Consider the following 23,264-nt stretch of genomic DNA (forward strand, 5'->3'; position numbering starts at 1 on the left):
TTTATATTTTGAAAAAAAATAATGGCAGATTTTGTAGATTTTATCAGCGGATTTCCAATAAAATTGAGATCCAACGAAAAAGATTGGGCTCGATCGGTTTGACTTTAATTGGATCCAATCAGGGGGGATGATAGTTCTCTACCTGTGTGATCAGTTAGCTGTACCGTACACTTACAACTGTTTACTCTTATTGATATACTATAGGTTAGGCCAGAATTTACTTATAATAAACAAATATGCCGTACGCTCTTGGTAAAGTTGATGGCCTATTCAATTGGTAAAGGATTAGCGTACATCATTACTCTATACACTATAACCAAAAAAAAATTCAGGCCAATCGGTTTAGTCGTTTTTCCGGCTATACGCAACATGTACTATATACGAATGTCATGTTTTATTATACAGATTTACACTGTAGACATTAAACATTAAACATTAAACATACGAATGGCACAGTTTAAGCATATTTAATATAGCTTTGCTATGACACTAACATTGTATTTTCTTGGATTTGAGAGAAAAACTGAAACTATAAGCGCACAATACGCGCACATAGACACCGCGTGCTCCCATACTCTTGAATTAAATTAATCTCCCGCAAGTCACTTTCATAGAGAACCTGAAAGTGAAAATAATCAGTTTAAAGAACCAAAAAAATGTAATCTTATTTATCCTTGATGTGACAAAGCTTGTAATGGTACCGTTGTAAATCAGGCAATGCCATCTTTGCATGGAGGTTCCTTTACAGGCATTACTACAACGTGTCAAAAATTGTATGTTGGGGAAATGATTCCGAATGGCAACTGCTTTCATTTTTAAGAACCCTCTTTGAAATATTCTAAATAATCATTAATATGTTCAGTATACTACCTTCCTAAGTTTGTGTTGATTATATTCAATTTAGAATACTTTTCTACCAATCAACATTGGGTTCAGACTTTCTAATAAATGATAGTTTGCGGTTTAGTTTAGTCCTATTCAAGGAATACATGGTTTCATGCCGACAATCATTTGATAATACAACGAAGAATTGGAAAGAATAAAAGAATACTTTTGTCGTGTTTTTACAGTTTTATGTATTGTATATTTTGTTTGTCATGTTTTTACAGTTTTATGTATTGTATATTTTGTTTGTCATGTTTTGACATATTTATGAACTGTATATTTTGTTTGTTATGTTTTTACAGTTTTATGTATTGTATATTTTGTTTGTCATGTTTTTACATATTTATGAACTGTATATTTTGTTTGTCATGTTTTTACAGTTTTATGTATTGTATATTTTGTTTGTCATGTTTTTACATATTTATGAACTGTATATTTTGTTTGTCATGTTTTTACATACTTATGTATTGTATATTTTGTTTGTTGTGTGTTTACAGTTTATGTATTGTATATTTTGTGTATAAGCTATAATCACCACTCTTGCAAAATATTTAATTAGATTTTTTACTTTAATTGAAATTGGCAAAGTTAAAGCTCATTCCCTCAGGTTAATTAAAAAACAGGCATTTCTGAAACTTTTATAATTTTCTTCATTTTTAATATAATTATGTAAATAGATTTTAACATTTTAAAGCAAAGCACAGAGCTCAAGAGATTGCGGAAACATTTTTACGTGAGAGCATGCATGCATACTGTCAGGTGCAAACTATATGCAGGGTGGCGCAAATAATAGTTTATATCGGGATCAAAAAAAAAACAAAAAAAAAACTGTTCTTTGTATTCACAATAAGAGTTACCAATTAGACAAATTGGAATAATATAACAAAATGATATAATTGAATATTCCTGGTTCTTTCTACTGTTTTTAACACTATTCTTTAAAAAATTTTCTCCACTGTTCACTATGCATTTCGCAGCTTAGCTTATACCATATTTCTAGTATTGCTCTTTTGCATATGTCCGCAACTTTTTCTTCATTTTATATTTCTAGGATTTTATATTTTCAAAACGATTTTTTTTATTTTGAGACAATTTTGAACTCAACCAAGTCAAAATTTTAGTCTTGAAATGTTCGTAACTTTTAGTTCTACAAGTACGAAGTACGAACACAAACGTTCAATTGGTGTCACTTTCAACCGATCAGAAATATTAAATAAAATTTGAACATGTTCAAATGCTATTCAAATCCAACTATGATAAGAGCTGAGTTAAATAGAGTTTTTTCATACACCCTGTAATACACCCTGAGCTTACTTGACGCTTCTTACCCCTCTTTCTAGCTTTTAATCGGTATTTACCTGCAACCATTGCTGCTTCTTTATTCACTTAAAAAATAATTTCGCTGACTTTCCAAAAACAAAAAAACGGGCCCAAGAAGTATTGCCTTTTTAAAGTTTATAATATACAGCTAACAAACTAATGTCTAAAACTTTTAAACATATCTACAGAATTTTTTATCCAAAAGTCAAAATAAATATTTAATTCACAAAACTAATTTAAAATGGTTTGAGATTAAATCAACACTGTTTTAGTTGTCGGTCTAGTTCAACTTGAAGTCTGAGCTGAGTTGTGAATTTATAAAATAATATTTGAACCAGAAACTACCTTGTGAGTTGTGTATTTATAAGATAATATTTGAACCAGAAACTACCTTGTGAGTTGTGAATCAATAAAATAATATTTGAACCAGAAACTACCTTGTGAGTTGTGAATTTATAAAATAATATTTGAACCAGAAACTACCTTGTGAGTTGTGAATTTATAAAATAATATTTGAACCAGAAACTACCTTGAGAGTTGTGAATTTATAAAATAGTATTTGAACCAGAAACTACCTTGTGAGTTGTGGTGAGTTGATGATTTATGAATTTATTAATTTATAACCAAGCAAGAACATGATATTGTTTGATTGATATTTTCTTAGATAATGAATTGAGTCTTTGTCACAAACTCAAATTTTATAATCTGATTTTCAAATCTTTGCCACCTGATGGTGCAAACTTTTGAAATTTCAAACCTAGATTATTAGAACTAACAAAATTCATAGTTTAAAATATCTGAGGTCTACGAAAATTTAAGTTTGTGACAAAGACTCAAATCCTTTTACTCCTACTCTCTTTTAATAAAGGTGCTAAGTTCTACTCAAAAACCCAAAATCTCTATTCCTTAGATCTTTTCATAATTCATATTTTGGAACATTAAAATAAATTTGCTAATATATCGGGTTGCAAAGATAAGAGGATTAAAAAATCTGAGTTTGTGGCAAGAACTCAGTCCCTTTCCAATAAAATGAGAAATTTTAAGTTTTACTTAAAAAATGTTGATGACAAACTTTTTGTTGCATATTTCACTTGAACCATTATTGTATTTGATTGATGGGATCGAGGACTGAATACTAAAGGGTTTAATCAGACATCCAACAATTCCAGTTCCTGTCTTTCCAGGGGTAATTATCCTCATCGTATATTTATATAAAAAATATAATGGTTCTACTTATCCTGATTTCTAATTATACGATCATATTATGTTTCATACCTTTCAACCCTCCCCCCTCTACATTTTTTTACTTTAATTTATCGTCATAATGTTTTAAATGTTAACAAAAGTGGTAATACCTACACTTTTAATATTAATATATTAAAAACAATAGATAGAACACTATAGATGTCGTCTTTTCAAGATTTAGGCAAAATCCCAAAGGAGTTACGCGCATGCTTTCTCTCTGTTTTTGTAATTGCGATGGCAAAGATATTGGTTAAATAATGTGGACTTTTGATGTTTGACATCGAAGATTTTTTTTTAGGATATTCAAGTTACCAAGATGGTTTTCAGGATATTCAAGTTACTAAGATGGTTTTCAGGATATTCAAGTTACCGAGATGGTTTTCAGGATAATCAAGTTACCGAGATGGTTTTCAGGATAATCAGATTACCGAGATGGTTTCAGGATAATGAAGTTACCGGAACGATTTAAAAAAATAGGAACACAACCATGGCTAAAGGACTGGGCGCTGTTCCTGGGGGGAACAATTGTTCTTTCACGGGAAAGAACGGAACGGTTAAAAAAAAGTAGGAACACGCTCCCTATCCAAATAGTATACTATGTATTCGATTAGTTGCATGTTATAATTTTATTATTTAAGACACAAAATTCAAACTTTAAATATGAATAAAATAGAAAATTAATTACAAAACTTGACAGAACATGGCTGAAAAATTAATGAAAAAGTCAGGAATAATTCATAAAATATTAAATTACAATTTTTAATCCTGAACGGTTGTAATACCTCATAAAACCGTAAAGCAAACATTACTAAAGCATAAAGAATAATTGATTAGTGATAATACATTTATATAATGTCTCAAATATTCAGTTAGAACCAGAAAACAGAGTAATTCTTGCTACTACCTTTTATTTTAACTATACAAAATGTTTTTATTTAAGGTTTATTGTTCAAAGTAGGACCAAAACAAGTAAAATGTGGAAGGTCCCAATGTCCATGTGCCACACGTCAAACTAAAGTAAAATGCAAGTAAGATTGACAACTTATATGTTTTTGATCATAACTCCTCTTATAGAAGAGATATTGAAAAGAACAAAAATGTTTTGAATTTATAATATGTAACCAATTAAATTAGCTTTTCTTACACTTGTGCGTAAAATCAGAACTGGAGGAGGAACGAAGTCACAAAGCTGTGACAGTAATGTCAATTGAAATTGACCTTCTCCTTCTGGTTAGTTTGCAGTGGCCATATGGGGACCTCGTATATAATTTAAAGATCAAACAGGGACATGGGGACCAAAATGGCCATTCGTTCATTAGTGCGTTTATTCGTAATATACGACGTATTGACGTATCAGAACATTTTCAGTCTTATTTTCATTTCTCATTCAAAATATTTCAAACATGTCGGAAGTGATTTATAAACTTGAATATTTTAAATGCCTAGCCAAACAAAAAAGTTTTAAAGAGCATAAACATGAAACGATAAATATACATTGAAAAGGTAACATTGGTTTTAGGTTCTACTCGCTATTCCAGGTTTCCTCTGAGGCTCCATGAGGACTGGAAAATGAACAAAATAATAAATGAAAATTTGTTCTGAAGTTAAATGACTCATTTGACTTCTAGTTTACCGAGCGGAGACAGTTACTAATAATACAACTAATTCTTTTAGTGTCAGAAAGAAAATTGTTTTTATTCTAAAAAATTTTTAGATAGGTAATAATTGTCATCACAGGCTTCCACAAAAATTGACATAATAAAAAGGTTCATGATTGCTTTCTTCAATTCAACGCCTGATTTTCAAATTTCAAATAAAAAAAATTCAGACCAAATTTTTGGTCGAGGAAAAGTTTAGAAAACTATCGTTTACTAATGTAGGTTTCTTTGAATAGATTAATTTAAAAGCCGGGAACCATTTATGTTAAGAAATTTGGCTAAAGTAAGTGAAGAAAAATTTATATTTATATATTTAGTATTCTTACATAAATTTAAAGCATCTGAACTAGAACCCCTTGGACAAACAATCCTTTTTGTTTTACAGCTTTCCACAAAAAGTAGGGGGGGTCCAAATTGTCCTCAAATATTTATGGCAAATTGTATTTAAAAATGAATGTCCAGGGTTCCGGTTTTCATGTTGAAATAATATTACAATACAGAGATTATTATTGTTAACATATAATAAAAAAAGATATTCGTATATATATTTATGTTGCCTATATATGTTGCCTATAGCCGGCCGAACGACTGGACCGATTAGGTTGAAATTTTTTGTGGACACTCAGGGGTGGCCGGGGAGTGTTACTGGCTAAAAAAATTGAATTTTTTAAAAAAACTTTTTTTTTCACAGGCAACGCCGGGCCCTTCAGTTAGTTAACATATAATTAGCATAGATTTAAGAGCATTAGCATGTTAAAAAAAAGCTCATTTGTCATCGTTGAGAAACGATACTTGATTTTAGAGGTTTTTTTATTGATTCCAAATAAAAAAAATTCCGTTTAGGCTATGTGACAATTATTAACTTGAAAGAACGTATATGTAAAGACCAATTTCGAGTATGTGGCTTGTAATCAGTTCTTTTCATCTTTAATTTGTGGTGAAAACTAGGGATTAAATGCATATGCAACTTTAACTGTCTAATAAGTAATTACCTTTCTGAAATCTCTCCAATAGATGTTATTAAATCATTTCATAAATGTTAAAACCCCAATATATATTAATGTTAAAACCCCAATATATATTAATGTTAAAACCCCAATATATATTAATGTTAAAACCCCAATATATATAAATGTTAAAACCCCAATATATATAAATGTTAAAACCCCAATATATATTTTTGTTCAAGTTGAAGTTGATTCATGCGAAGGTTCACACTTGCACAATGACACCGAGTGTATTTTTCGCCCAAAAATGTACTAAACCCTAAACAGGCGGGGGGGGGGGGGGTTGGCGCCCCCCTCTTTGACACTATCACACGTAAAATTTTTGAATTTTCATAAAAAGGAATTTAATCGATTTTTTGTAAAATTGTTTTTTTATGCATAGGGTATTGAACAGGGTGGTAAAACGTTCGGTCTGTGTAAAAAATTAAAATAGCCCATCACTTTTTTGGGACGAAAGCTGAATATCTAACAACTATGTTTTTGAAAAGCCCCTGAAAAATGGATGTAGAAACATGTGTCACACTTTGATATTTCTTTTACACAAAAAATATATTTCTTACATAGATTCAGACCCCATCCTTTATAGGGTTAACTACGTAATAAACTTATCTTATTAAAAAGAACGACATCAAGATCGAAATATACAATCATATTCCGCAATAAATACATAAAGTTCAATTTTGACTCGTTTTTGAATCGTTTCTTGCAAATATTTTAAATTTGACATTGTTTAAGAAAGGAAAATAAAGTAAAAATAAAAAATATTTGCTTTTCTTCTTTTCCTCTTTTCCTCTTTTCTTCTTTTCTTCTTTTCTTTTCTTCTTTTCTTCTTTTCTTCTTTTCTACTTTTCTTCTTTTATGCCTGAGAGAAAATTTAGAAAAAAATCCAACTACCCAGCGTTTTTTCATTTATATTTATCAAATATTGTGATATAATTTGTTATATAACTTATAATTGAGTATTTAATTTACTTTATAAAACTAGAAAATATCAAACAATATTGATTCCCTTGTCTTTGCGTCATAAATACATGCAACGCAACACTGAGAACTTATCATAACTATTTTTCAATATACTTAAAGGGACTTGAAAGGGAACGTTCGCGAAAAATAAAAGGGGGTAGAGTCTTACGGCGAAAAATAAGCGCTTTTGATCGCTACTAATCTTACTTCTATCTATTGTGTCTATAAGGATAAAATTGTTAAAAATCACTTATACCGAAGAACGTAGCGTCCAAACAAATTCAGAAAGTTGCAACTTCAACTGGGATCGTAAAAAAATCAATTTAATTCCGAACAAATCATTCAGATATTACTACCAATAATCATCGATAATTATTTTTCGACATATTCGTATATAGTTGATATTTCATAATATTTTTTATTATGAAATATCATCTATATCATTTCAAGTGATCCTCCATGCAGAGATGGCAATTCCTGATTCACCCTTATAAGCGTTGTCTGCATTTGATATCAAAGTTTACCATTTTTTTAATATTTTCGATTGTGGTTTCTCTTCAAAATTGAATTATCGGATGTAAACACCTAGAAAAACGACAATATCTTTCTCAGTATTGATCAGATAAAGGTTTCAAGGGTGTCTGTTGGAAATCAGACATTCCTGTCTTTGAATATACGCTCACAGTCTGTTCAATACGCGCATTCTAAAAACTTTCTGCATTTTGAGAATATTTGAAGACTTACTTAAATAGTTGTGCACTGAAGATGTAATTTTCCAATCCATAGATTTTCTGCAAACCTAAGTCGTTTCTTGTGCCAAATAAATCTGATTTATTTTTTGCACATTAATCCTTCCTTTGTTACTTTATTTAAAGTTGACATGCAATTTTAGCATTCAAGAAAGAATTACATTTATTTTTAAAAAACTAGCTTATATGGGAACCATGCTTTTCTTGGATCTAAACATTTTTCAAACTAAACTAAAAACATTTTAAAACATCTTTTGAACTCTTTTTGTACTAAAATTCTTCGTTTAGCTGTTGAGAGGGATTATATTGCACCTTCTCTGTTTTCTCATTTTTCGATCTTCAATAAACTTTATCAAATTATAAAAAATTGAAGAAAACTCATCACCTTCTGTTGTGTTCAATGTTTTCGTTTCAGTCTGAACTTTATACAGTGATTACTACAGTTTTGCTTTAATGTCGTTTTCCTATTTTTATGTTTCATGGTAAGGGAAGTCATTCTTATATTTAGATATTTGATTATTTTTATTTTTCTAAATAAGTATTTCAAGAAAGAGAACTACCGTTGTTGATTTGACATTGATTCAGGGAAGGAAACTAAGACATTGAAAACAAAACATAAGGAGAAGGTCAAATATATGCGACTTTACTGCTACGGCTTTGTGACCTTGGTGCTTTTCTAGTTTTGATATATCCGGTAACTAGTTATTCAAAACATTTTTGTTCTTCTCTATACCTCTTGAATAAGACGAGTTATGTTTGAAAGCATAAAAGATTTAAATTTTATGTGCAATTTACTTTAACTTAACGCGTAGGATAGATTTAAAAGTAACTTTAAACATTTAGAACTAAAATATTTGAGTTTTATTTTAAATTCTTTCAGATTGTTAAAAGAGGAGAAAGGGGGTTGAATATTACCTAACAATAAACATTAGTTTAAAGGGACTGTTAGCGGAATTTTAAGTGAACCTCAATGTAAAGAGAAGTTCTTTCACTGACACAGAGAAACCCTTGTGTTCATAATTAAAATTGTGTTCAAATTGTCAAAAAAACAAATGTACGTTAGCGTACAGTGTGAACTCAGAGCAGGTGATTTACATAGATTTCTAGAAAATCCTGAATATTCTTTATTCCACGCAGCAGTTTTTAGAAATTCAAATAAGAACATTTTTATTTTCTGCTTGAAAGTATATGACAATATTTCTTAAACACAAAAGAGTTTGCAAACAAAATAATCAACCATTATTACCAGCGTTTTGTCAAGAAATATGGAGTACCCTGTCATACCTTGACCTATTAAAGGTTTAATGGGTACTGTACTGAATCGGACACGACCCTCTACAAATGCAGTCACACAAAACTACGTTAACAGTCCCTTTACCATCGTCTTTGCAAGAATTAATTCTTGTTCTTAATTTAAAATTGAAAACTTTTGTCTTGCTGACGTTCGCATCAGATAGAAATTAGGTAATTGTGAGTATTATACTCGCTTTAGATAGAAAAACAACCATATCATTATCTTATTTAGCAGTGCTAACATGAAAGTGTACCCGTTGTTTTTGGGCATACAGCAATTCATCTTAACAGTCGGGGGGGGGGGGGGGGGGGGGGGGGGCGACGCCCCCTCTTTTTATTTCCCCGAACACTTTAATTTTTGACACTATAACCTAAGTATCTTTTTGTCTTTTTATAAATAGTCATTTGACGATTATTTTGCAGATTTTTTTGATATATCGGAAACGGTTCAGGACGTTAAAAAGGTCGATCGGTGTAAAAAAAATCTAAATAACACCCCCCCTCCCACCCTACCTGCCTTTATTGGGTTAAATTGTATAGTACGCAGTCCCTTAAAAAGCTTAAAAATATAAAGCCAAGTGAAACAATAACTGTCACCTGATTCTATTTTAAACATAGCTATGAAAACAAACAAAGGACAGAATTTTCTCTAAATTTGAAATTTAAATCTACTCCGAACAGACCTTTCAGGGGATTTAGTTGAGTCATAAACTGTATCCTCTATTTTGTGGTCTATGTCCTGTATCCTATGTCTTGTATTCTGTATCCCAGAGTCTTGTATTTGTATCCAGTATCCCGGCATCCCTGTTTCCTGAATCCTAAATCCTTTTTTCTTGTTATGTGCCCTGTTTCATGTTTCCTATGTACTGTATCCCAGAGTCCCGTATGTAGTATTCAATATACATGTATCCTTTATTCTACTTACTTTTTCCTGTGTTATGTGTCCTGTTTCATGTATCCTATATCCTGTATGCTGTATCCCGTAGTCCTGTATTTTGATTTTGTATCCAATATCCCTGTATCCTGCATCCTGCATCCTTTTTCCTGTGCTATGTGTCCTGTTTCATGTATCCTATGTTCCGTATTCTGTATCCCGTAGTCCTGTATTTTGATTTTCTATTCAATATCCCTGTATCCTTCATCCTGTTTCCTTTTCCTGTGTTATGTGTCGTCCTGTTTCATGTATCCTATGTTACGTATTCTGTATCATGTAGTCCTGTATTTTGATTTTGTATTCAATATCCCTGTATCCTGTGTCCTGTTTCATGTATCCTATGTCCTGTATTCTGTATCCGGTATCCCTGTTTCCTGTTTCCTGTTCCTGTATCCTGTAACCCTATATATCCTAGATCTAATCCCCTAATTCTGATAAGTTGTATTGCAAGCATATATTGTGAAGTATGAATAAGAGATCTATAAATAATAATTTGCTTACTCAACCAAACCTCCCTATTGTTGTTGGATAAGTAGTCTGAAAACAGTACAATGCGCAATTACTAAATCAAATAATATTTATTACAGATTTGTTTTGCTGCGGGACATTTTTCAGAAACATTTCTTTATTACTTAAAACATGATACAGGAAACATGATACAGGAAACATGATACAGGAAACATGATACAGGAAACATGATACAAGAAACATGATACAAGAAACATGATACAAGAAACATGATACAGGAAACATGATACAGGAAACATGATACAGGAAACATGGTACAGGAATCATTGTGCAAGAAACATGATACAGGAAATATGATACAGAAAACATGATACAGGAAACATGATACAGGAAACATGATAGAGGAAACATGATACAGGAAACATGATACCGGAAACATGGTAAAGGAAACATGATACAGGAAACTTGATGCAGGAACCATGATACAGGAAACATAGTGCAGGAAACATGATACAGGAAACTTGATACAGGAAACATGATACAGGAAACATGATACAGGAAACATGATACAGGAAACATTCGCAATTGTGGTTTTTCTTTGAAAATGGCTTGTAGATTTATTCTGATAAGAAAAAAATAATACAATACGGGAAACATGATACGAGAAATATTATGTAGGAAACATGTTACAGGAAACATGATACAGAAAACATGATACAGGAAACATGATACAGGAAACATGATACAGGAAACATGTTACAGGAACGGATTCACAAAAATATACTTTAAATCTTTATTTAGCAACAATAATTTCTTCATCTTTCCATCTTAAAGTGTTGAATTTTGTAAATAAAAAACTGCTTGTCTTTCATAAAAAATGAACTTTTTTCATAGAAACGAAAAATCTTATATTTTTTCATCAGAAAATGTTTAAAGGGTAACTTTTCAAAATAATCTTGTTAATAAGTCTGCATGTCTTTTTAATGAGTTTCACCAAAAAATTCTTTTTCTTCTTTTCCTCCGGATATATTTCTGGAGAAGAAACCTTATTAATTTTCAAAACAAACACTTTAAACATCACTCAATCTAACATTGGAAATTATTTTTATATTCTCAGAGAAAGCCAAGGTTCGAAGAACTTATAAATTTACCACAAAACTCCAAGGTATAAATTTAACAATTTAAACCACATAGCATGAGTTATAAATTATATTTGAATTTAAGGGCTGAACTACGTAATTTTTTTTAACGATTCATTTTGATTATTTTTACAAAATAATTTTAACTTTTAACGTTGCTTTTATTTTAAACTAACGTTAGTTTTATGTACATTACTATACAAAAACAAGCATTCCTTAAAAAAAAAACAGAAAAAAAGGTAATTGAGCAGCAAGAAACACAGCAATTGTTAAATGCAAACAGACCCATCTCACTAAACTAGTGATATGATAAGTGTCAAGTAAAATTATTTGCTTTGTAACCTTTCGATAATGTCGTCTTCATAGTCCATTGTTTTCTGTAACATCCTTAAACTGTAACCGGATATAATGTAAATGTAATAAGGTTCATTAAGATAATTTTGATTAAAATGTCAAATGTTTAAATGAGTTTATCTGATAAAGTCAGGAAAAGAATCAATTATATAAAAATTAATTAAATATATTTCTTGAATTCATCCGATTAAAGAGATTAAAGATTTAATACCATTGGAGGTACTATTCGAAGCATTCAAAATATAAAGAGACTAATTTTAGATATACCTTTATGTAAAGATGGCGATGCCCGATTTAATTCTAAAAAGGCTGGAGGGCACAGCGTATTGCGCCCCCCCCCCTCTAGTTTTTTTTGCCCTAGAACTTTTATTTTTGACACTATCACCGTGAAATTTTTTTACTTTCAATAAATAGAAATTTGAAGGATTTTTTGTAAATTTTTTGTTTTGTTTTATCCATAAGTAGGGTACAGAGCGGTAAAAATCTAAAATGCCCATAACTTTTATTTGACTAAAGATACAGATCTAATAACTCTATTTTTGAAACCCCTTGAAAAATGGAACAAAACAAATATTTTTTAATTTTTTTCCAACCCTCCCTAGCACCCAAACTATAAAAGTTATCGATCTAATTTTTGTTCAATAAGCCCCCCTCTAGTTTTTTTAGTTAGCACTTTCATTTTTCACCGTGAATTTTTTTTACTTTTAATCAGAAAAAATTTGAAGGATTATTTTGTAAATTTTTTGTTTGTTTTATGCATAGAATAGGGTACAGGGCGGTAAAAAGTGTGGTATGTGTAAACAAAATCGAAAATAGCCCATAACAGATCTAAAAAAAAGATCTGAAAAGCCCTTGAAAAATGGAACAAAAAAATTATTTTTTACATTTTGTTAAATTCATTTTGGTATTTTTTTCAACCCTCTTTAGCACCCAAACTATAAAAGTTATCGATCTAATTTTTGTTTAATGAGCTGGCCTTGAAAAATAGGGCTATGAACATGCATTTCAACCTTATACCTATTTTCTCAGTCCATACAAAGATTCAGACCCCCCAGCCTTTATAGGCCGGGTTAAAATACCCTTTATAGCTTTGTCTGATCAAGTATGTACAATATGTTCGTGTTTATATTGTTGAAACTGTTTATTTACAACTGGAGTTTCTCTGCCAAAGTGACTAATGCTACTGGAGAAATAAACAAAATCAAAAAATAATTAATCTATAATTTGATCATTCAAAGGTTTCAATCACCCCGGACTAACGGACATTTGGTTTCTTCTATTTGAAATCATACGCGTTTTGTTCTATAATAAAACAATCTTTAAACTTACGGATTTGTTTGTTTTATACTTTTCATTCAAAATGTATGTACCGGAAAAACGTATTTTTAAGAAAAAAAGGCTAAAAATTATGTTTACTAGGACACAATGTGATCGAAAGTCAAAGCTTTCTTGGATATTGACAGAACTGGTAAATCCCTGTGCAATGGTACCGTTGTGAATTGAGTGGTAAATGAAGGATAAATTTAGATTACGCACTCAGTCTCTTTCACCCGTCCCATTAAATTTGAATTCTAAGTTTTGAATTTAATCAAAGGTTTCCAACAACTCTTAATTTAAAATATAATTAACACTCAGTCACGCCCAGTTTGAATTTTATGTTTACATTTTCATAATTAACATTGTGCAGATGTTATGCATTTAACATTTTTCCATTATTATTACAAACAAATGTATTTTTAAATATTTATAGGAATAAAAAACAGATTTTTTATGTAGAAATGCAATTTTTTTGTATCAAAAAGAAACGAGTATAATCCAACTTTTAACAAAGGAAGTGAGTTTTTGCCGCAAACTCTGAATTTATAATCCCTATATCTTTAAAACCCAATCTCGTACATCTTTGATATTTCAACCTCATATTATTTGATCTAACAAAATTCATAGTTTGAAAGATCTATAACATTGGAATCCAAAGATATAGGGTTTAGATTAGCAAAGTTTATGGCAAGACTCAATTCCTTTGATCATAATCACAAGATTGAAACATGGTCAAGAAAAGGTTTGTGCAAAAAGATACAAATCACTTTAAAATGTAAAAAAATATAAAACGAAAAACTAGAATTAAATCATATATATAAATTAAATATATATTATATACAAAGACAAGATATTCGTATATATGTTCCCTAAAGCCGGCCAAACGGCTGACCAAATAAGCCGACTTTTTTGAGGGAACCCACGGGTCTGGGGGAAACATTGACTAAAAAAATCTAAGATTTGTATTTTAAATAAATCGAGATTTTTTCTTCAATTTTTTTTATTTCAACGGGCAACGCCGGGCCCTTCAGCTAGCATTATATATAATACAATTTGGCAACCAAGGCATTCTAAAGCCCTTAAGTTGTTTTACATCACATATTATTGATCTTAAAAGATCCCCACTCACTTTTCTTTATTCCCCCCCCCCCCTATGAAACCACCCCCTACACCCTCTTATCTCCTAACCCCCCTTTACCCGTTTCCTGTAATATTCTTGTTTATTATATCGGACCCAGTTGGGAAATTACAGCTATATATTATGCCTTGTATGAAATTGAAATAGCAAAGTCTAATATAATATTCGGATGAAATATCCCCCTTCACAAGAAGGAATACTTAATTCAAGTTAAAGGGACTGTACGTCCTTGTAATTTCAAGTTGACAATAATGTGGAAGATATTGTCGTTTTTTTAGCTCTAAAATAGTTTATTCTGGAAACTATCATCTTATTGTTTCTTCAAGGATAAATGTGCAAGGCACTTTTTAGAAAAAGCACAATTAAGAAAAATAAATACATTTTTTTATTATTGATCTAAAGCTTTTAAGAGTATCGGAGTGAATGGAACATGCTAATCTAATAAGCCGGAAGGACCTAATCCCTTTAACCATTAATTATTCAACCTATATTCAACCAAGTTATAAATTGGGCTCACTCTGTTTTTCCTTACAAAATGGCGAAGATACAAAATTTTGTTTATCTGCAAATATATTTTTAGAATTGATTTTACGCTAACGTAAGAGAAAAGGAATTGAGTCTTTGTCACAAACTCTGATTTTCTAATCCCTAAAGCTTTGCAACCCAATTAAGTAAAGAGTCTTAAATATTTCAAAATATGACTTCTGTTGGATCAAATATTCTAAAAGTTTGAAACATCAAAGGGTTACTCCATCAGGGTGAACAAATATAGGAATTTTAAAATCAGAGTTTGTGGCTAAGACTTAATTTCTTTACTTAGATCGAAGAGCTATGATTAAAAATACGAAAAATTTCTAACTTATCGCGAATTTTATTTTAATTCTTTTTTTTATTTCTATTTTCTTGTCATAAACCTTGTTATAAACCTTGTCATAAACCTTGTTATAAACCTTGTTATAAACATTGTTATAAACTTTGTTATAAACCTTGTTATAAACATTGTTATAAACCTTGTCATAAACCTTGTTATAAACTGCAGACACTGTTTAACCTTGTTCCAAACATTTTCTTGCGGCAAAATTAAGTTTCTGGAGCTGAGAACTTTAGGGAAAAGGACCGGGGTTCTTTTTAAAGGGACTGTAATTTCAAGTGACTTCTCGTTTAACAAGCCTCCAGTCCGATATCGAACGATTCTCTTGAAATACTAAGGACGTTATCTTTGTTTTCCATTTTTGAAAAGTGTTAAATTCTGGCAAAATCCTTTTTGTCACATCTCATAGTACCGTTTTTTTTTAATTGAAATTCCTAGTGAAAAGTTTTATATTCATATTCTATAATTGGGACAAATGTTCTTGACCAAACTTAGATTTGTTGTCCCTAGATCTCTGCAAACCAACATCGTAGATATTTCAAACTATCAATTCTGTAAGTTTTAAAAATTATAGGTTTTACAAATAAAGAGATTAGAAAATTGAATTACCTTTATGCATACACCCTTACATACATCATTATCATTTTTTTAAAGGTTTAAAAGCCTGACCTACATTTTAAAGTAAAACTAAAACCTAAATTTTCCTTATTTTATTGGTAAATTTCTAAAATTAGACATTTATAATTTTATATGTTTTTATCCTTTATATTTTTTCTCTTTTAAGTGAAAAATTTTTGATTTAAAGGTTTTTGATCCAAAGTCACAGTTTGATGTAAAACAGTCCGTGAATTGCGTAAATATCTGCGTAAATTGCGTAAATATCTGTGTGAATTGCGTAAATATCTGCGTGAATTGGGTAAATATCTGCGTGAATTGCGTAAATGTCTGCGTGAATTGCGTAATTATATATGCGTGAATTGTGTAAATATCTGCGTGAATTGCGTAAATGTCTGTGTGAATTGCGTAAAAATATCTGCGTGAATTGCGTAAACATCTGGGTGAATTGCGTAAATATCTGTGTGAATTGCGTAAAAATATCTGCGTGAATTGCATACATGTAATAAATCTAGGTCCCGAGATTACGCTACTAAAAGTCTAATTACAGTCTAACTGACTCAATCTCTAGCCAAAACCCAAGGCTCTGTATACTTCCGTATAACACAAAGGTTCATGTAGTACTACTTTATTTAAATACAGGTGAAATTAAACTGACCGGACTAGCCGGACAGGGTCAACATAAGAATAGATAAGATATATTACTAGCATGGATATATAGATCGTACTAAGCATTACTACAGAATATGCTACATACATATCTGCCATATCTGGGTGAATTGTATAAATATCTGCGTGAATTGCGTAAATATCTGCATGATTTCCGTAAATATCTGCGTGAATTGTGTAAATTTCTGTGTGAATTGCGTAAAGTGGGTAAAATATGTTATATATTCATCTAGTTCTATATTTTCGCATCTTCAAATTTTTTGGGTTTTTCTTTTGATTTTTTCACTGATTCGAAAAAGGGAATGTATTCCTTATTTCCATAAATTTTTATTCATATGAGTGTCATAAATAGAAATAACTTTAAATGGAATTTAGTTTTAAGTTTGACAGAAATATATTTCAACTTTAAGGAATATTGATTAAATATAATATTTTAAAATAATTTATTGCAATTGATTTCCTCATTATTAATTCCTCATTCCTTATACACTGTCATTGAAAATTTGCATCAATTTTCAAAACTGGGTTGACCTGGCCTTTGATTTTAGCTCATACATAATCTACTTAAAATTTTTAGAAGCCCTAGACACTTCATTTTATATAAAACACTTGTTTTTAGTTTTAGTTTTCAAGAAGTAATTGACAAAGTTCTCATCGAGTTTTACGTTAGATTTACTTCCTTGCATGGATTATTGTAATGTTTAATATTTCATGAAAAATCAACTCTTTGCTTAAGAATGTAATGCAAGGAAAGTTAATTGCGGTCGCGTACACTCTGCGTACATATTGAAACCAGTTCTCTCTGGGCGGAATTTGTAAACAAGAATAGATGCATCAGTGTTCGTTTAGTATCCGAGGAGGTTAAAAGCATTGAATTTTGATAATTTGGATAATTCACATAATAGTGTCCTATGACCAGAATATTTCATTGATTATTCATGTGAAAGATGGATCCCATGTCAGGCTTCGACATCCGTCTTGCGTTTACATTACCGCCCAGTGACAGTACACTGCAGCACAAAAGATGCGTACACCTCTGGAATAACTTTCCTTGCATTAAATCCTTGTCTTTGCTGAGCTTTGTAATCAATATCTTTAAGATAGATATGAGCAATATATATATAAATAAAAAATGCAAATTGGAACTGGAGTCTTGTCCTAAACTCTGATTTTTTAACCCCGATTTCTTTGAAAACAAATTGTAGACTTTTGATATTTGTAATTTGTTTGATATATCAAAGATCGATTGAAGGATGGAACAAGTTATCAGATTTTTTGTTCTTAGAATAGATATTTCTTTTCAACCCAATGTTAAACCTTATAAATATTAAACTGAATTCTGCTAAATTGAATTTTGAATATTAAAGGTTTACACCATCAGGTATCAAAGATATAGAGATTAGAAGATCTGAGTCGTGGCACAAGTTATCATAGATCTTATTTTCTAAAAAGAGATTGTGTTGTTTTGAAAGCTATTTTTCACTGGTTGAGTATCCTAATGTTAAACCTGGGATTATTTTCTTATTTATCTTCTTTTTGTGAACATAATTCACCCCTGGCGGGGGAAACTAATACTTTATATGGCATTTAGCTCTGTAAATACGTAGTTTAGATTTCTTGTAGGTGGCACAAAACAAAATATAGGAATCCTATATTTCTGCCTTTAAACAACTACAATTTTCTTTAAGCTTTACATTTCACCAGGGGGCGGAAACGTCATGTATGTGTGTCTGCAATAAAAGAGTGTATGTAAGTAATACCGAACCAAAGGCGTGTACTGTAAGTCTAGGAGAGTACATTTGGTTATTTTTAATTGTTTGCTTAAAAATAAGTTAAATATACATGTAATATATTATTTACATATTTAAGTCAACACTATAAGCCAAATTTTCATGCAAAGAATATAATTTTATTAACGTTTACAATAAACTGTTAGTTATTCAAGATTAATTATAATTGACTACATTGTTCTGCAATTTCCTTGACTGTAGTCATGTTGTGTGTCTGCACCAAAAGAGTGTGCGTGTGAGATAATGAACTCGTCTGCAAAGCAGCCAGACCAACGCCATTTCCCTTCCCTTTATTCTTATTCCCTGAACTTTACCCTCAACTAAGCTTTCTGTGTGTACTACAGTAATTTGCAGTACAATAACCGAAGATATCATTTAGTGGATAGTGATTTGCTTCAAGCCACGTCAAACTAATATAAGTTGTAATAAAGTGAAATATTATTTTATATCATAACTTCCCTAAATGAAGACCTATAAAGAATAATACAAATGTTTTTAATTTCTAGTATTTTTAACAAAAAAATGTTCTTTTCTTATGTTTGGGCATAAAATCAAAACTAGGGGAGTAAAGAGGTCACACATTGGTACCAGTAGTTTGGCTTGAATTTTACGTTCTTCTGTCTTCTAGTTCATGTACAGCTTGATTCCGTATCTTTCTAATTTATTCAAACTAGGCGTTAAAGGAAGTGAACGGCAATTTATGGTAGTTGAACTTAGAATGTAGTTTTGTGGAGAATTTTTTTAGGATTCAGTTGAGACATAAAACGTTTAAATGATTTATTATAAATGATATTGAGCGCAAAGCCGACGCTAAAAATCATCCATTTAAGTGGTTACGTTTTGAGAATCGATTTATTTAAGGTTATTAAATAACGACGATGAAAAATGTATAAAAATTTCAACAGTAAACTAATTAGATGTTTAGGAACATATGTATCAATAGAATTTGTCAATAAATCAATGTTAGAATAATTTTCTTTTTTCATTATTATATCGAATTTCTTATTCTTTACAAATATCTCGTAGATTTCTTAAAATCAGTGAAAACCGGAAAACTTTTAAATAGGAAGACGACTTTTCAACTGAATTTAAATAGACTTTAAATAGTCTAATGAACACACATCAATTGAGCAGTGTGCAAGAGGCGTCACTGAACTTAATAAGTGATTTAAGTAACTAATAAAACTTTTTATTTGTAACATCAAATACACTTGAGTATTGCTAAAGTTGTCTTTAATCCATTGTTTTCTGGTTCTCACCTCATGTAAATGATAAATGAATTCATGAAATATGATATATAAATATATCATAATAATAATAACTATCATTTATATTGAGTTAGCAATACAGAAATTTATACCTATTTTTAATAAAAATAGGTATATTTGCCATTCATATTTTCCAGGATCAAATATTTTTCATGTAAAATTCATATAAAATAAATGTAACAGAAAAATTAAAATCACTGCATTAAGAATTTCTCAATTGTTGTGAAAAAAAAATACAATAATTCATCAATCAACTGAATCATATAAAAATTGTATTTAATTAAAAAAATAGTGGTTTTATTATCTTAACTTTTTTCTAAACACATTTATTATATTTCTGAAATAAAAAGAATTATAATATTTTTATTCTGAATAGATAGATGGATAGATAGATAGATAGATACAAATATCTAATAATATTTAAGCTAGATAATTTTGTTATGAAATGAAAACAAGTGCATCACAATTGCAAAAGTATAAAAAATAAAGATACGTACACATGAAATAATCAATAATTCATTATACAACACGTTTTAGTACAGAATCTCTGCACTGCACAGTACATAGCACACAATACACAGCACAGAAAAAAAACCTAAGAAATAAAGTCCTAAGTCTTGTGAACATGAGGTCAAGTCTAAAACGTTTTTATAAAAAAGACTTTTTTATGCATCTGTACTATAAATATGGCCATGGGTGTTTTTAATAACAATTCACTCTGGGCCGTAGTAAATTTGAATTCGAACAGGACCAGCCCAGTTTGTACCGGCTTGCCAGATAACAGCGTGTACTGACCCGATCCAATGGTATAGTACGTCGCCCTAACCAGACTAACATACGACAGGGGTCAATTTTCTTGGCATAGTCCCTTCGGAGGGCTAACTAAGACAACTCCCATGGCGCGTTCAGACTTTTAACAGTACCCGGCCTAATCCTAGGCCTATTTGACCGACCCCACTGCCCCTTTTTTTGCATGGTTGTAAACATCCAATGTTCCCATGCATTTTCTACTATAATATGACTTTTTTTCCGGAGACATTTATTGTATAAAATCATACAGGAGCCAGAAAAAAAGTCCTAGAAGATAAAGTCTGGAATTGGAAGGACTTTATTTTCGGAGACTTTTTATTGCGAAATATGAGGATTTTTTTTTCGGGAAACTTGTTTTCCAAGAACTATTTGGGCGGTAACCACAATGCAGATGCTACACACTTCAATTATTATTATTATTATTATTATTATCGTTTCTATATTTCACCGAATCAAGACAAATATCATCGTTACGTTTTCCAAGGTTGTTGAGTCACAGAAAGATATTTAAAATATAGAACAAAGGATTTCTGAATTATATCAAATAAAGGATATGAGTCTACAACATTTATTAAACATTTAAACCAAATATCATTTTATAAAATATACTTGATCCGGCCCAGCTAGGGTAAAACGAAATATATAAACACAAAAGTCAATTTTACGTGTAACTCATTCACTTTAGAACCTATTTCTACGAACAAATTCAGAAAGAAGTCAATTTTACGTGTAACTCACCCACTTTAGAACCTATTTCTACGAACAAATTCAGAAAGAAATGAGTTTTTACCACAAACTCTGATTTTATAATCCCTAGATTTTTGCATCCCAATGTCGTATAACTTTCAGATGTCTCCGGAATCAAGAAACTCGACTCTCATTCATAGGATGGGAGGAACAGAAGAGTTCTTATAAGATGACAACATGTATAGGAGACCCTGCGTGCTCAGGTGGAAAAGTAGAAATACGACAAAGCCATACCTGTAAAGAGAAACGACAAAATCACGTGACGCTTTCGTTTGATGTGATTAAAATTAAACATTAGCTTTAGAACAAAAACATTTCGTAATAAGTGATCAAAGATTGAAAGAAAGAAAGTCTGTTAGATACAGAGAAATACCTAAATGGTATAATACCTAAATGGTATAATACCTTGAAGGACGTGATGAGCAGATGCAGGGAGATCCTTGGACCACACGTCAAGATTCAAAAGGATTATCCCACAGAGTACTCAGGGTGGATATTAACTGTATATTTCTAATTGGATACTATGTAACAAGTCGTCTCATGTAGAGTCGATTTATCCCTCTTAAACCTCTTAGAATAATCCTTAGAACACGAAGGATGAACAAGGGTTCTTATGTCAAGAAAGCAGATATTAGGGAATTAAATAAATACTTCGTAATGATCTAACCGATGTATCCGTTTCTGGAACAAAAATGAGCAAGAGCCTTGGCGGTAAAAAATTGATTTAGGATCTTACCTTGATTGTGGACAAATCTGATAACCTGTCTACTTTCCGAACTTTTGATTGGATAGATATATTTCTCGGCATGATTCCCAGAGAGCAGCTGAACATGTCTTTAATCAGTCATTTACCACCGTGATAATAGGAGATAAAATTCTAAACTAGGGTTTCACACGAACGTTTCGGTCGCATTTCGCAAACTATTTCGCGATATTAAATGAAGCGAAAAAAGCAAAAATGCGAAATGCGAATATTTCGCGAAAAGACCTCTTTTAAAATGAGTCTTGTATTCTCAAAATTTAGTCTTTTTTGACAAATCTTCGCAACTTTTTCTTTGAAATTTTTCGCGATCAATACGAAATTTTCGCGTGACGATTTTTTCTTTTCACTGGAAACCCTACCTCGAATTGAATCCACACTTTTAACTTTTGTGATAAAAATAACTTGTCCAAAAAAGTTAAGAGACAAAAATATTTAAAGTATTTGATTTTTCGCAAGTTTTTAGTAAAAGTTTTATGTCAGTTTCCTATCTCAACTAGTTTAGAAGAAATCCCTTTCTTTAACCCTATCCCCGCTGGGGTACTTGAAAACCAGGATACGCTGGGGGGGGGTCAATTTGACCCCCCCCTCTAAATCCCATGTTTTATGTCCAAATATGACAAATGATACATCATTAGAAAGCTCTTGTGCTCTACTTTTAGAATCTGCAAAAAAATTTGCAAATTAGCGAAAATTGAATTTTTTATCGCAAAATCCAGTTTTATAGTAAAAATGTTTTCAAAAAAAAATTTGCCCAAAAAATGACAAATTATACATTTTTGAAAAGCCCTTGACCATGCCATTTCAAATATGCAAAAATTGTTGCAAAATTTTAAATAACCTGATTTTTAATCAAGAAAAACTAAAAATGTGCAAATTTCCTTTGACAGGTTGTTTGCAAAAAATTTGCAATTTTTTTTTGCAAAACTTGTGCAATCCGTTTCCTTATGTCATAGGCTTTCCAAAAAGCTAAATTTTATCAAAATCTGACAAGTGAAAGTGGGTCAAAACAAAGATTTAGTTTGTTACAGGCAAAAGCAGTCATTCAGGCAGTGTGCCTGAGGACTCAGGCAGTTAGTATTAAAGCCCGGTTTTAGGCCTAAAGGGAGGGCTTTGGGTATGTAAGAAAAGTCAGAAAATTTCAACAGCCTCAGACCAATACTTTTTGAGTTATGTAAAAAAAACTACAGGGGGGGGGGGTCAATTTGACCCCCCCCCCCAGAATATAAATTAAATTAGTGGTAAATTAGTAACAAGTGTTCAA

The sequence above is a fragment of the Eurytemora carolleeae genome, unplaced genomic scaffold (assembly GCF_000591075.1).
Source record: "Eurytemora carolleeae unplaced genomic scaffold, Eaff_2.0 scaffold907, whole genome shotgun sequence".
NCBI classification, from domain to species: domain Eukaryota; kingdom Metazoa; phylum Arthropoda; class Copepoda; order Calanoida; family Temoridae; genus Eurytemora; species Eurytemora carolleeae.